Here is a 16,319-nt window from a genome sequence, read left to right as displayed (position 1 = left end):
TTGGAGCTACGTTTCCAGAGCACATCGAAATTAACAAAGCGCTGTTACAGCTTTGCTTTGTTCTGATTTTGTTTTATACACAAGAAGTGAGAAAAATCTATTAATTACTATCATAAATAAGAGAAAAGGTTCAGTGTTCATCTGCTGCGGGATCAAACTTGACATTTCTTAGTCTCTACATATTTCATTAATATCCAGAATTGTACGCTTCTGTTTCTAGGGGTTTCCTCTTCTTAAAAGCAAACTCTGACCTGGCACATACTTTCATTAGACCTTAAACAAGATAAATTCTTCCATGGTAGGAATTAATCAGTGACTCCTTGAAGTTAACTGGGAAATTGTTTTTTTTTGTTTGTTTGTTTGTTTTTTAGACAGACTCTCGCTTTGTTGCCCAGGCTAGAGTGAGTGCCGTGGCGTCAGCCTAGCTCACAGCAACCTCAGAATCCTGGGCTCAAGCAATCCTCCTGCCTCAGCCTGCTGAGTAGCTGGGACTACAGGCATGCACCACCATGCCTGGCTAATTTTTTCTATATATGTTAGTTGGCCAATTTCTTTCTTTCTATCTACAGTAGAGACGGGGTCTCGCTCTTGCTCAGGCTGGTTTTGAACTCCTGACCTCGAGCAATCCGCCCGCCTCGGCCTCCCAGAGTGCTAGGATTACAGGCGTGAGCCACCGCGCCTGGCCTGGGAAATTGTTTTAAGGAGACATACCAAAGTGGGATGAAGATTTTTAGGAAAGAAGACAATGATAGAATTTCATCCAGAAATCACATATCTAAGAGACAGACACCATCATAACAGATTAACACCGAGATACACTGTAAAACATGGGTGGTTTTATTATTAAATTTAAATCTTCCAGCACAGACAGTGAGAGCTAAGGATGAGCTGCACATAGATAACCAGAGAGAAGTACAAAGTGTGATGAGGTCAAAGAATAAAGAGCTCTTATCCTTTGGGGTGAATCAGGACAGTACCTACCTGAAGTCCTCCTTCTGATGTCGGAGCGATCCGGGGCAGATAAAGTGAAGGGAACAAACTGGAGTGAGCAGGCGATCTGAGGAAGAAAAGCAAGCTCTAACTAGTATGGCCTGAATCCTTATTCCTATGTTGATTTCTGCATCCAGTTTCCATTCTAGTTCCATATTTATTTATTGCATTTGCATTTGCCCAGGTAAGGCGACTCTGCGACACAGGTCATGCAATTATCCTGTCTAGTGAACTATACAGTCGTAACAGAATGCTGTAAAAGTTTAAGTTCAGAAGCCTAGATAATTATTAGCAAAAGCTTCCTGATAATTTCACCAACAAGTCATATGACACATGCCGAGGTTATAGAGAGGATTTAATTTGCAAGAAAAAGTACCTAAAACTTCATCTGTAGCTTGAATGGTAGCCAGGGAATGGGTACTACTCTTGGTAGGTCTCACACCTATAAAATTCGTAATACCGCAGTGAGAGTTCAAATGTGGCAACTCCTTTAGAAAACCATTTCCATTTTCATCATTGGTCTTTATGTTTGTTATTTATACCTTTGTGATATGAAATAAACTAAAACATAACTCATTCTGTTTCGATCCCTCATCTACATGATAATGTAAGTGCTTTTAGCTTTGAGAAAGTTGGGTTTGCCATTTGAGTTCCACAAAGTACATTAAATGAGGGACTGTCCCGTCTGGGATCTTTCTAGGAAGTAATGCCGTGTAGCTTCTCTACAGAAAATCTTCATGGTTCCAGGACCTCGACTTTCTGAAACAGGACATGCCTCTGCTGAGGGCAGTACTGGGCACTGTCCAGCCAAGTGCTCACTCTAAATGGATCCTGGGAGATGACACGTTTCCACCGGGTTCTGGGGCATACAATCAAAGGGAACAGTGGGCTGAGGAGAGAACACCTTGCTCGAGACTCGGAGCTATTAGGTTGTTGTAAGCCGTGAAGGTTGGGATTTGTCTTTGCTAAATTCAGAGACTAGGTTTGTATGAACTAAGGTTCTGGAAAAAAATCCAGCAAGAGACTGGAAGCACTTTGAAAATAATTCAGATTGAAAGAAAAGATCATAAATATTAAAAAAAAAAAAAAGACAAAAACCAACAACAAAAAACTCTGAGGTTACTGAAGTACCAGGACTTTGAGTACTGACAAATTGAACAAAAAAATTAAAAATAAATAAAAATAAATATATATATATTAAAATAAATACTTGTATGGCAAAATATAAAGCTTTTTTTTTTTTTTTTTGAGACAGAGTCTCACTTTGTTGCCCAGGCTAGAGTGAGTGCCGTGGCGTCAGCCTGGCTCACAGCAACCTCAATCTCCGGGGCTCAGCGATCCTACTGCCTCAGCCTCCCGAGGAGCTGGGACTACAGGCATGCGCCACCATGCCCGGCTAATTTTTTTTGTATATATATTTTTAGTTGGTCAATTAATTTATTTCTATTTTTGGTAGAGACGGGGTCTCGCTCAGGCTGGTTTTGAACTCCTGACCTTGAGCAATCCGCCCGCCTCGGCCTCCCAAAGTGCTAGGATTACAGGCGTGAGCCACCAGGCCGGCCTAAAGCTTTTTGATAATGATAAATATATAGACAAATACAGAATCCTGTAATACTGTGATGGTGGTATATAAATCACTTTTAAATTCTATTATAGAATTCTATAATAGAATTTAAAAGCTAAAAGCATTAAAAATAACTATAACTATAAAGCTATGTTGGATAAAAAATATAAAGATATGTAATTTGTGACATGGATAACAAAGTGGGGAGGAGGAAATATAAAGGAGTAGAGTTTTTGTATGTGATTGAAGTTAAGTTGTTATCAGTTTAAAATAAATTGTTATAAGGTGTTTTATGTAATCCCCATGGTAACCACAAAGAAAATACATATATATACACAGAACATAATAAGAAGGAATCAAAGCATGTCACTACAAAATAAATTCGACAAAACACAAAGGAAGGCAGCAAGACAGGAGAAGTGGGACAAAATAACTACAAGACATACAGAAAACAACAAAATGGCAATAGTTCTTCCCTATCAGCAATTACTTTAAATGTAAATGGATTAAACTTGCCAATCCAAAGACTATAGAGTGGCTGAATGGATAAAAAACAAGATCCAACTATGTGCTGTCTACAAGATTCACTTTAGATTAAAGACGATATACGCTGGAGTGAAAGAATGGAGAAAGCTATTCCATGCAAATAGTAACCAAACGAGAGCAGAGGTAGCCATACTTATATCAGACAAAATAGACTTTAAGTCAAAAATTGTCATAAGGCTGGGCGCGGTGGCTCACACCTGTAATCCTAGCACTCTGGGAGGCCGAGGTGGGCGGATTGCTTGAGGTCAGGAGTTCGAAACCAGCCTGAGCAAGAGCGAGACCCGTCTCTACTATAAATAGAAAGAAATTAATTGACCGACTAATATATATAGAAAAAATTAGCTGGGCATGGTGGTGCATGCCTGTAGTCCTAGCTACTCGGGAGGCTGAGGCAGCAGGATTGCTTGAGCCCAGGAGTTTGAGGTTGCTGTGAGCTAGGCTGACTCCACGGCATTCACTCTAGCCTGGGCAACAAAGTGAGACTATGTCTCAAAAAAAAAGTGTCATAAGAGATAAAGAAGAACATAATCTAATGATTAAAGAAGGCCAGGTACAGTGGCTTGTGCCAGTAATCCCAGCACTTTGGGAGGGCTGAAATTGGAGGATTGCTTAAGGCCAGGAGTTTAAAACCAGCCTGAACAACATTGTGAGCTCCTGTCTGTATTAAAAACATTAAAAATAAAGGCCGGGCACAGTGGCTCACACCTGTAATCCTGGCACTCTGGGAGGCCAAGGTGGGCAGATTGCTCGAGATCAGGAGTTCGAAACTAGCCTGAGCAAGAATGAGACCCTGTCTCTACTATAAATACAAATAAATTAATTGGCCAACTAATATATATAGAAAAAATTAGCCGGGCATGGTGGCGCATGCCTGTAGTCCCAGCTACTCGGGAGGCTGAGGCAGGAGGATCGCTTGAGCCCAGGAGTTTGAGGTTGCTGTGAGCTAGGCTGGTGCCATGGCACTCACTCTAGCCTGGGCAACAAAGCAAGACTCTGTCTCAAAATCAATCAATCAATAAAATAAAAACATTTAAAAATTAGCTGGGCATGGTGACATGTGTCTATGGCTGAGGTGGGAAGATCCCTTGAGCTCAAGGAGTTTGAGGTTACAGTGAGTTATTATTGCACCACTGCACTCCAACCTGGATAACAGAGCAAGATAATGTCTTTATAAACAATAATAATAAAATAAAAACAAAAGGGTCAACTTGCTAGGAAAATATACAATTATAAATACACATGCACCTAACATCAAAGCACCAAAATGTATGAAGCAAATATTGACAGAATTGAAAGGAAAACTATATAGTAATACAATAATCATAGGAGATTTCAATGCCCAACTTTCAATAATGGATAGATAATACAGGCTTGATGGTGATAAGGAACCAACAGACTTTAACAAAGCTATAGACCAAGTAGACCTAACAGACTTATACAAAATATTATACCCAACAAGAAAACACACACTTCGTCTCAAGTGCACATGGAACATTCTCTAGCATAGCTCATATGTTAGGCCACAGAACATGTGTTAACAAATTTAAGAGGATTAAAATCATATCAAGTATCTTTTCTGATCACAATAGGATGAAACTAGAAATCAATAACAAAAGAAAAACTGAAAAATTCACACTCACATGGAAATTAAACAACACACTGTTGAACAACCAATGAGTCAAATAAATAAATCACAAGGGAAATTGGAAAATATCTGAAGACAAATGAAAACAAAAATACAACTTACAAAAACTTATGAGATGCAGCAAAGCAGTATGGAGAGGGATATTTCTAGCGATAAATATCTACGTTAATAAAGAAGATCTCAAATCGACAACTTGAATTGGCCAGGGTCGGTGGCTCCCCTCATGCCTGTAATCCTGGCACTCTGGGAGGCTGAGGGGGCAGGATTGCTTGAGGTCAGAAGTTCAAGACCAGCCTAAGCAAGAGTGAGACCCTGTCTCTACTAAAAAAATAAAAAAAATTAGCCAGGTGTGGTGGTGCACAGCTATACTCCCAGCTACTCAGGAGGCTGAGGCAGGAGGATCCCTTGAGCCCAGGAGTTTGAAGTTGCAGTGAGCTAGGCTGATGCCATAGCACTCTAGCCCGGGCAACAGAGTGAGACTCTGTCTCAAAAAAAAAAAAAATGTGTTGATGGAAATGTGGAAAAACTGGAGCCCTTGCACACTGTTAGTGAGAATGTAAATGGTAAAGCCACTATAGAAAACAGAATCAATATTCCTCAAAAAGTAAAAAGTAGAATTACCATATGATGCAACAATCTCACTTCTGGGTATATGTACAAAAGAATGGAAAACAGGATCTCCAAGAGATATCTGCATACCCATGTTCATTGCAGCACTATTCACATACCCAAGAAGTAGCAGCAACCTAAATGTCTATCAGTGGATGAATGGATAAAGAAATTGTATACACATATATACACAATGGAATATTATCCAGCCTTAGAAAGGAAAGAAATCTTGACTTATGCTACAGCATGGATGAACCTTGAGGACATTATGCTAAGTAAAATAAGCCAGTCACAAAAAAGATAAATACTGTGTGATTCCAGTTATATGAGATATCTAAAGTAGTCAAACTCTTACAGAAAGTTGACTGGTAGTTGCCAGGGGCTGCAGGGAGGAGGAAAATAGGAGTTGTTCAATTGGAAAGTTTCAGTTTTGCAAGATGAAAAAGTTCTAGAGATCTGTTGCACAATAATGTGTACATAATTAACACTATTGTACTGTACACTTAAAAAATGTAGGGGGGAGGGGGGGAAATGGGCATTTATTGAAACCTTAAAATCTGTACCCCCATAATATGCCAAAATAAAAAAAGGAAAAAAAAAATGTTTAAGATGGTAGATTTTATGTTGTGTTTTTTTAAACATGAAAAAAACCCTTATAAAGTTATTACCTAATATCAATGGTTATATTTCCTGTCCTTGTCTATTTTTTCTTTCTCCAAATACACATACAGGTATATTTCTTTCTTTCTTTCTTTCTTTTGAGACAGGGTCTCCCTTTGTCACCCAGACTGGAGTGCAATGGTAAGATCATAGCACACTGCAGCTTTGAACTCCTAGGCCCATGTGATTCTCCTGCCTCAGCCTCCTGAGTAGCTGGGACTACAAGCATGCATCACCATGCCTGGATTTTTTTTTTTTTATTTCGTGTAATGACGGGGTCTTGCTATGCTGTCCAGACTGGCCTTGAACTCCTGGTTTCAGTGATTCTCCCGACTCAGCTCCCAAAGTGCTGAGATTAAGGCAGGAGCCTTACCAGGTATATTTAATTCTGTCCTGTGTTTGGAGAATGTTAACTACCTACAAACCTATAGAGAAATCTGTAACTGATAAATGTTAGATAATTTCAAGATCACACTTAAGATACACAGTCTGCCTTTAAAGAGAACCAAGGGTTCTGGAAGTAGTATAAATGAAAGTAAGTCTTTTAAAAGGACTCATCTAGCTATTATACTCACAGTAATAATTTGAACTGTTCTTGCTGGTATCAACTACTATTCATTCATTCAAAAAACTGTTCAATGAGTGCCAGTTAAATGCTAGGCATTGTTCAAAGCAGAGAAGCAGGAGGGAAGAGGTGATGATAATCAAATAATCATGTTCCTTCTTTCAAGGAATTTGTAATCTAAGAGGGAATAAAGAAAAATTATAATATGGTATTGTGTCATAAAGGTGTTGAATACACAAAGTGCCAGTGGAGCCGCAGACATTTCTTGTTTTCAGTGACCCAGCATTCTTTCCCCTTCTTTGAGTAACAGAACCCATATTTCCCTTGTGCTTCTGTCCACTCCCCATTTTCGGTCCATGTGCTTCAGTGATCTGACTTGAGCCTTAGCTCTAAGTCTGTGAGTGTGACCCAGACATGGCCAATGGGAAGGTGGAATCCCTGGTCCACGGTGTTGGTTCCACGGTGATCCTTGGTTCTTCAGGTGAGACTCAGTTCTGGAATTTGTTTTTAATTGTCGGGAGATTGATAAATGTACTTCTTTTTTTTAAAAAAAATTATTATTATTTTTAATAAGGGTCAGGGTCTCACTCTTGCTCAGGCTGGCCTTGAACTCTTGAACACAAGAGATCCTCCCACCCTGACCTCCCAGAGTGCTAGGATTATAGGCATGAGCCACCACACCCAGCCTGATAAACGGGCTTCTGACTATAAGGATATCAGCTTGATGTTGCCAAGAAACATGACATGGACAGAGCCCAGTTGAAAATTAAATAAAATCAAAGAAGGCAGAACCAAGTGATGAGAGGAAGCGAGGCTGGGTCCAGATGACATGTGTGAGCCCGAGCTCCGCTTTGCCACCTCTCTGAATCATTCAGTTAAGCCAACTAGTGAATTCTCTTTTCTTTGCTATGCCTATTTCAGTTGGGTTTTCTGTCACTCACAGCCAAGAAAGCGAGTGGCACAGTGCCTTTGAAATTCAACTTATTATAGATGACTGTGGCCAGTCTTAAACTGGACTTAAACTTGGGTTATCTCACAACCACCAAAGCATCAGGACATACAGAACATTTTAGTAGCCCCCCTTTTATTTATTCTCAGCTGTGATATGTCCTACAGGTTCTATGAAAGAGCATTTAGAATGCAAATCAGTGCTTTTACAACCAAACAAGGTTTCATATTGAAAGAAGAGCGCTTAGACAAGTAAATTAGTAATTTTAAAAGTATCCCATTTTGCCAATACTCCTTTCATTGCTAGGGGGTTTAAAGAATAAAATTAAGCAAATCCTTTAAAAATATTCCAGACCTTGAATTCTGCATACCAACAATAATAATAAATCTTAAATTTGCATGGCACTTTGACCTTTTTTGACATTTCACACATATTATTTAAATGTGTGTGTAGTCCAAAGCCTAAGATCATCTGTGACATACTTTGATTTCATTGTGATTATTTTTTTCTCTTACAAATAAGTTCCTCATTATATTACAATTGGACTCAGACTTTTTTTTTTTTTTTTTGAGACATAGTCTCACTCTGTCACCCCAGCTAGAGTACAGCAGCCTCAAACTTCTGGGCTCAAGCGATCCTTCTCCCTCAGCCCCCTGAGTAGCCGAGTAGCTGGGACTACAAGTGAGTGCCACCACGCCTGGCTAAATTTTTCTGTTTTTTGTAGATACATGATCTTGCTCTTCCTCACACTGGTCTCAAACTCCTGGCTTCTAGCAGTCTTCTGGTCTCAGCCCCCAAAGTGCTAGGATTTACAGGTGCCTGGCCTGGGCTCAGACTTAAATATTTGAATTCTCTGAGCAGACAATGAGCACTAGGAGAAATTTTTTAAAAAGGGTAAAAATTACTGTGTGCTGATAATATATTATCTAGAATTTTCGAAACTTTTTTCTACAACATTACCTAGAATTTTCTCAAAGTGTCATCCTAGCATTTACAGCAAGTCTTTCATCTGACACGCTTGTGAGGAGTGTCTTTAATTCTTAACCTTTACGTTCATGGAAAAGTGTGCAAAGGCAACAGTGAAAACTATGCCTGACAAAAGTGCTATAAGCACTTTCCAATACGCATTCAGTTTTATAACATATGAACTGGATAATATTAATCTACCGAGCTACACTTAGATGCCTGAAAAATTAGGAGTGATTGGGCCTGAACCATTGTCATTTGCAAGTGGTAAAGCTGAGGTCTCAGTGGCCATGTCAGAGATGTTATCAGGCCCTCGGGTCCCTGGCTCCCAACACAAATGACTATTCCCTAGATCTCCTGGAAACGAAAGAGCAAGAACCAAACTCTCTTTCAATAGCCTCTTCCTTTCTGGTGAAGTGCAGCACATGAGTTTGGATTCAGGGGCTAAATTGTTTTCAGTAGCTCCTCTTACACATTCTATTAACAACCAAGTGTATCTTCAAACCTGGAAGACAGGTCCCCAGGTAATAATGCATCGATTAGTATCTCAGTTGGCTGCCAGTAGCAGAACACCTGAAGAACCGGCTTAGCAGAGTCAGGGCTTTCTTTTCCTTTCCTGTCCGTGCACAGGGAGAAGCTGGGATCCACAGTCCCTGCAGGTGAGGGCAGCTCGTAGGCCTTCAGGGCCCAGTCTGGTTCTGGCTTTCTGTTGGGCAATCCTCTGCATGGGACTTCTGTCCCCATACTTGTCACTAGGTGGTTGTGAGAAATGCTCTGGCGGTAGCATTGCATCTGTGTCTAGGACAGGAAGAGGGAGAAGGGCACGGGGCAAAAGGCACATGCCAAGTGAATCCGTCTCTCTTTAAGGAGGTTTCCGCCCAGCACATTGTGGTCCCTCTCATCGGCCTGAACCGTGCCTGAGTCCCCTACCCTCCTCCACGCACACATACCAGATACTGGAAGGTGTAAAAGAATAGGAAGTAAATATGTTAATCTTTCCAGATTAACAAGTCCATATTGAGCTCTCATTACTGGAATCATTGAGCAACTCCAAAATTAAGACATGGTTGCTCTCATGTGAGATGACCTTAAAATATGTTGCTCCTTGTTTGATTAAAATAGGAAAGAAAGGCCAGACACAGTGGCTCACACCTGTAATCCTAGCACTCTGGGAGGCTAAGGCAGGAGGATTGCTTGAGCTCAGGAGTTTGAGACCAGCCTGAGTAAGAGCAAGACCCCGTCTCTACAAAACAAAAAATTAGCCAGGTTCATGTAGTCCCAGCTACTCGGGAGGCTGAGGCAGGAGGATCCTTGAGCCTAGGAGTTTGAGACTGCGGTGAGCTATGATGACACCACTGAGCTCTACCCAGGGTGACACAGTCCCCCTAAAATAAATAAATAAATAAAGTGGGTTTCTTATTAAAAAAAATAAAATAAAATGGGTAAGAAAAAGTTTCTAGACATTGGATCTTGGATATGACCCTGTCTTAGTGCCTTGGCATTTGCTCTTCCCCCTGCCTGGGACACTCTTCCCTGAGATATTTAACGGCTCTGTCTCTCTCTTTCTTCAGTGTTAAACGTCAATTCTTCAGATAGGCTTCCCTGTTCACTGTACTTGGAACAGTATTCCCATCAACTCCAACACATTCCTCTGCCTCAATGTCTTCATAACGTCACTGAACATTACAGTACGTAGTTATTTTGTTCACATGTTTTTGGTCCGTGTTGCTTGCTGGAACATACACGCCATGAAGGCAGGTCCTTTGCCCTCTGTGTTCTCTGCTGTTTCCCCAGGGCCTAGGACAATGCCTGGCACACAGGAGGCGCTCAATAAATATTAATTGAATAAATGAGTGATTGAATGAAGGAACTACCATTTGGTTTATCATATAACTCTACATATACATGATTGGCTAAAAAGCCATTGCAAAGGCCTAGTGAAGAAAAAGGTTCTTCTCTCGCCTGCAGGTCACCTGCAGAGCTGCCTCTCCTCTTAGAAGGGGCATCTTGTATTAAAGATGATGAGTGCAGATACTTTATAGTTGCTTAACTTGCTAATATTTTCAGAACCTAATTAGATCTGATGGATTAAAAACATATATTAGCAGAAAACATCTGGACACAACAGAACAATGTTACTCAGTAGGGCCAGAAGAGAAATGTTAATAACAAATGATGCTTAGGGCTAAAAGAGCATTTGCACGGGATGGGTGACCCTTCTCACACATTATTTAGATAGCTTCATTATATATACCCCAAAGCTAAGTGAAAAGTTGAATCTGTATTTTAGGATTCTGATTTCTCCTGCCCACTCCAAACTTTAAGTTGGCTACTTTGTGCTTTTAAGAAAGGCAGAAATCAGGGAGGATTCATTCAAACATCAGGTGATTTAGGGAATATTAACGTGTCTCCCTTAGGGAACTCCTTGCCAAAAGACCAACCATAAAGTGAACAGATAATTATACGCTGGGGAGGCAATAGTGAGCAGAAGACGGGGACAGGTTCAAAGTCATGACAAGAAGAGAAGTGACTTTCTCACTAAAGCTAACAACATAAGGAAACACATTAGCTCAGTTTTTCTAAAAGGTAAGGAAGGACAACTACCAAATTAATTGCTGTGTTAGTGAACACTCAGGGCAATTCAGTCTTGTCCTATTTGATATATTTCCTTCTCCAAGCATAATACTTACTGAGATGTGTGAAGTGCCATCACATTCCTCTGGTAGCACTTACCTTGCCACACTGGGCTGTTTGTTTCCATTTGTGTGCACCAAGGTAGATTATGAACTACTTCAGGGCTGGGCCTCTGGGTGCCTGATCCTCTTTACACCCATTAGGCATTCGGTGGATTCAGTACCGAGCAGATGCACCTTCGCCCTATAGTTCCTTCCCACTCATTCATTATTCAATTAATTTAAATGAAATCTAGAAGATTTAGAAAATCATTAGTCCGGCAATGAAATCTGGTAACTTAGCACCAATTGGTGTCCTGTTGTTAAAAAAAAAAAAAAAAGAGGTAAGAGGTGTTTTTTTTGTTTTGTTTTGTTTTTTATGAATGGGGGAGGGGAATAAAGAAGGGAATTCAATTTCCTTTTTCTTTCTTTTTGAAACAGAGTCTCGCTCTGTTGCCTTGCATAGAGTGCAGTGGCGTCATCGTCATCGTAGCTCACTGCAGCCTCAGACTTCTGGGCTCAAGTGATCCTCCTGCCTCAGCCCCCTAGTAGCTGGGACTACAGGCAAGCACCACAACGTCTGGCTAATTTTTCTATTTTTAGTAGGGACAGGGTCTCACTCTTGCTCAGGCTGGTCTGGAACTCCTGAGCTCAAGCGATCCTCCAGCCTCGGCCTCCCAGAGTGCTAAGATTACAGGCGTGAGCCACCGTGCCTGGCCAAGAGGTAAGAGTTACTTACAAATCCTCTAAAAGTGTAATGAGACATTTTGCAGTGAGTTGAATGTTAAGTAAATACTCCGGAACTATACACGAAGCATCATAGGAAGAATTTAGTTTTCACAGAGAAGCTTCTTAATGATAAAAAATGACTTTGAGGCCGGGCGCGGTGGCTCACGCCTGTAATCCTAGCTCTCTGGGAGGCCGAGGCGGGCGGATTGCTCGAGGTCGGGAGTTCAAAACCAACCTGAGCAAGAGCGAGACCCCGTCTCTACTATAAATAGAAAGAAACTAATTGGCCAACTAATATATATAGAAAAAATTAGCCGGGCATGGTGGCGCATGCCTGTAGTCCCAGCTACATGGGAGGCTGAGACAGAAGGATCGCTTGAGCCCAGGAGATTGAGGTTGCTGTGAGCGAGGCTGACGCCACGGCACTCACTCTAGCCTAGGCAACAAAGCGAGACTCTGTCTCAAAAAAAAAAAAAAAAAAAAAAAAAATGACTTTGAAAAGGAATTGTTTCCACGACAACACCCAAATATGTATTGACTTTGCCCATATTAACTAATACTTTACTGTTTTTCAAATATTATAACTGCTTCCAAAATTGCAAATTCTAGGGGTCAGTATTGACCCACTCACTCCTTTATTTGTTGATCCATTCAACCAGTGTTTACTGAGCTCCTACCATGAGCCCAGGCGCTAAGGATATCATGGTTAAGGAATGCGAGACGAATCGCACAAGCAAATGGGAACAGTCTCGACTGCGAGAAGGAGATGCGCACGCTGTGCACGGTGCTGGGGCTGTAAAGGAGACGTGCCCTGGCTTGGCTGCTCAAGGGAAGCTCTCTAACAGAAATGGCAACAAACCCAGATCGGGCGGGTGGTGGGTTAACAGGGCCAAGAGAGCAGGGAGGAGTGACTCAGGCAGAGGGGAAAGAAGCCAACGCTTCTGTGGTGGCAAGCAGAGCCAGCGGGGACAAGGAGGAGCCCGTGCCAGGGTATGTGCCATTTAAGGAGTTTGATTTATTCGGGTTTTGTTTTGTTTTGTTTTGTTTTTTTGAGACAGAGTCTTACTCTGTTGCCCGGGCTAGAGTGCCGTGGTGTCACCCTAGCTCACAGCAACCTCAAACTCCTGGGCTCAAGCAATCCTCCTGCCTCAGCCTCCCAAGTAGCTGGGACTACAGGCATGCGCCACCATGCCCGGCAAAATTTTTCTATATATTTTTAGTTGGCCAATTAATTTCTTTCTATTTTATAGTAGAGTGGGGGTCTTGCTCTTGCTCAGGCTGGTTTTAAACTCCTGACCTTGAGCGAGCCTCCCACCTTGACCTCCCAGAGAGCTAGGATTACAGGTGTAAGCCGCCACCACGCCTGGCCCCAAATGATTTTTTTTTTTTTTTTTTTTGAGACAGGGTCTTGCTTTGTTGCCCAGGCTAGAGTGAATGCCGTGGCATCAGCCTAGCTCACAGCAACCTCCAACTCCTGGGCTCAAGCGATCCTCCTGCCTCAGCCTCCCGAGTAGCTGGGACTACAGGCATGCGCCACCACGCCCGGCTAATTTTTTCTATATATATTAGTTGGCCAATTAATTTCTTTCTATTTATAGTAGAGATGGGGTCTTGCTCTCGCTCAGGCTGGTTTCAAACTCCTGACCTTGAGCAATCCACCAGCCTCAGCCTCCCAGAGTGCTAGGATTACAGGCGTGAGCCACCGCGCCCGGCCCAAATGATTTTTTTAATGTAATTAGTCCTCCGAAAGCCTACAAGATTCTTAAGGGGGAGAAATGTGTATTATTAATCACTGTGTCTGCAGGCCCAGCACAGCACAGAAACGGATTAAATGGTTGCCAAATAAAAGAAGGAAGCGTGGTGTGGGCCTTTGCTGGGGCTGCCCGACTGCATGGCAGAAACAACAGAGATTTATTTTCTTACCATTCTCGTGGACAGAAGTCTGAGATCAAGGCATGGACAGGGTGGCTCCTGCTGAGGGCCGAGGGAAGGATCTGTCACAGGCCTCTGTCCTGCCCGGTAGGTAGATGGCCGTCCCCTCCCCTGGTCTTCACGTCCTCTCCCTCTGCATGTGTTTCCGGGCCCCAAATTCCCCTGTTTTGACACCAGCCAGATTGGGTTAGAGCCCACTCCGACAACCTCATTGTAAGCTTGGTGAGGCCTCTGGGGAGACCCTACCTCCAAATAGGGCCCCATTCTGAAGTGCTGGGTATGAGGCCTTCAACACGGGAATCTGCGGGGACAAAAGTCATCCCATCGCACATGGGGCTGTACATTTTGGTAGCTGCCTGGTGTTAGAGGAACTCATTTGACAACAAGGCGGCTTGCGCTAGTTGCCACTAGCCCTTGTTGGCCAAGCTCTGGAAAGCAGAGTTGAGGTGGGCAGAGCACGGGGAGGGAATTCCTTTTCCTAGCCTCTCCAAAGCTTGTATCATTTTCTTGAAAAGGCCCAACCAAAGGTAGACAGATTTTCCAAACTGTTATGGGTTGAACTGTATCCCTCAGCAACAACAAAAAAATCCTGTGTTGAAGTCCTAAACCCCAGGGCCTTGGAATGCCACTGTATTTAGTAAGAGGGTCTTTCAACAGGTAAGTAAAATGGGCCCTAAGCCAATATCACTTGTGTCCGCCTTAGGAGGGGAGATTTGGACACGGGCAGGTACAGAGGGAGGACCACGTGAAGAAGGGTGAACAGGGCACCCTGCAAGCCAAGGAGAGAGACCTCGGAAGAAGCCAGCCTTGCCGACACCTTTGTCTCAGACTTCTGTTTTACAAAATGATGAGAAAACAGAATCCTGTTGTTTCAACCGAAGTCTGTGGAATTTTCTTATGGCAGCCTGAGCAAACTAATACACAAACCAAATTGGCCAACACTCCTATTCTCCAAGCCCAGGTTCACTTCTTATTAACAATAGCTAATGTTTCTTGAGCACTTACCACGTGTCAGGCGCTGTACTAAGAGCGATATCAGTGTTACCTTATTTGATCTGTACAAATAGAGATAGGGACCTTTACAATCTTAATTTCTATAGCAAAGAAACCTGAAAGTGAGAGATGTGAAGAAAGTTGCCTGAGGTCACCCAGTAGAAGGGGTAGGAGGGTAGGAGGGGTCGGAGGGGTAAAGGGCTGGGTCTCCAAGGCGGTGACCTTAGATTCTGAGCCGGGCCTGCGGACATGTTCTGGGGGTGGGGGTGGGGAGTGTCACTGCAGGGTGGGATCTAGGGCACATCTGCCACATCTGGGGGCTTGGGTGATGAAGAAATGAACTTCTCCTTGAAACTGCTTTTCCAGTCTCTTGGCTCAGCTTGTGAGCCTAGAATCTTCTTAATCAGCCCTCTATGAACAGTAGTAAGACTATACCAATGTTTCAGAGCCTAGATGAAATATTTTTGCCTGTGCTAACATCACAAGTCATTGGACTCCCAACAAAACCGGTCGTAAGCAGAGGAAAAGAAGATTGGAAGAAAATGACCAATCATCGGCCGGGCGCGGTAGCTCACGCCTGTAATCCTAGCACTCTGGGAGGCCGAGGCGGGAGGATCGCTCGAGGTCAGGAGTTTGAAACCAGCCTGGCGAGACCCCGTCTCTACTAAAAAAAACGAAAGAAACGAATCAACCAACTAAAAATATATATACAAAAAATTAGTCGGGCATAGTGGCGCATGCCTGTAGTCCCAGCTACTTGGGAGGCTGCGACAGGAGGATTGCTTGAGCCCAGGAGTTTGAGGTTGCTGTGAGCTAGGCTGATGCCAAGGCACTCACCCTAGCCTGGGCAACAAAGTGAGACTCTGTCTCAATAAATAAATAAAGAAAGAAAGAAAATGACCAAGGAATTGGGGGAATCTGTCCCTGACTGCAGGCTGAATGTATTCATAGTAATGTCACAGGGAAGTCTCTGTTTACTTGCACAAGAGAACGTCCACAAACATTTAGGTGGAACATACACAGAGTGGAATTTACAGACCTTTCCCTCCCACTGAGACCTTCAGCTAGCATTCGGGATTTAAGACATTGAAACGCTAACAAGGAAAAACTTACACTTTAAATGTCTGTTTCGAAAAGGGTAATAAACAAGATAGGATGATGTATTTAATCTCATGGAATATTGAAACTCTTCTTGAACGGAAAACTACCTATGTTACTGGGGCTGAAAGATTTATTCCTGTTTTTATGTCTAATTGCTGAGCTGCTGAGATTCGCATTTGCCCACAATCACTGCCCTGCTGACGGCTGGAGCGCACAGTATGGAGGGACAGCTAAGCATCCTGTGAGATGAGGCAGCCCCATGTGCCGCCGTCTTCCCCGACCGCCAGTGTCTGCCTCCTACGGATACCATGGCCACCATCGGAAATATCTGAAACTCTGTGTAACAAGAAGGCCAGTGGAATTTCCCCACACCTGGAGGGGTTAAGCACTGAGTCAAT

The sequence above is a fragment of the Microcebus murinus genome, chromosome 5, assembly GCF_040939455.1.
Source record: "Microcebus murinus isolate Inina chromosome 5, M.murinus_Inina_mat1.0, whole genome shotgun sequence".
In the NCBI taxonomy this organism is placed as follows: domain Eukaryota; kingdom Metazoa; phylum Chordata; class Mammalia; order Primates; family Cheirogaleidae; genus Microcebus; species Microcebus murinus.
The sequence above is the reverse complement of the archived record's forward strand: the minus strand, read 5'-3'. Positions refer to the sequence as shown.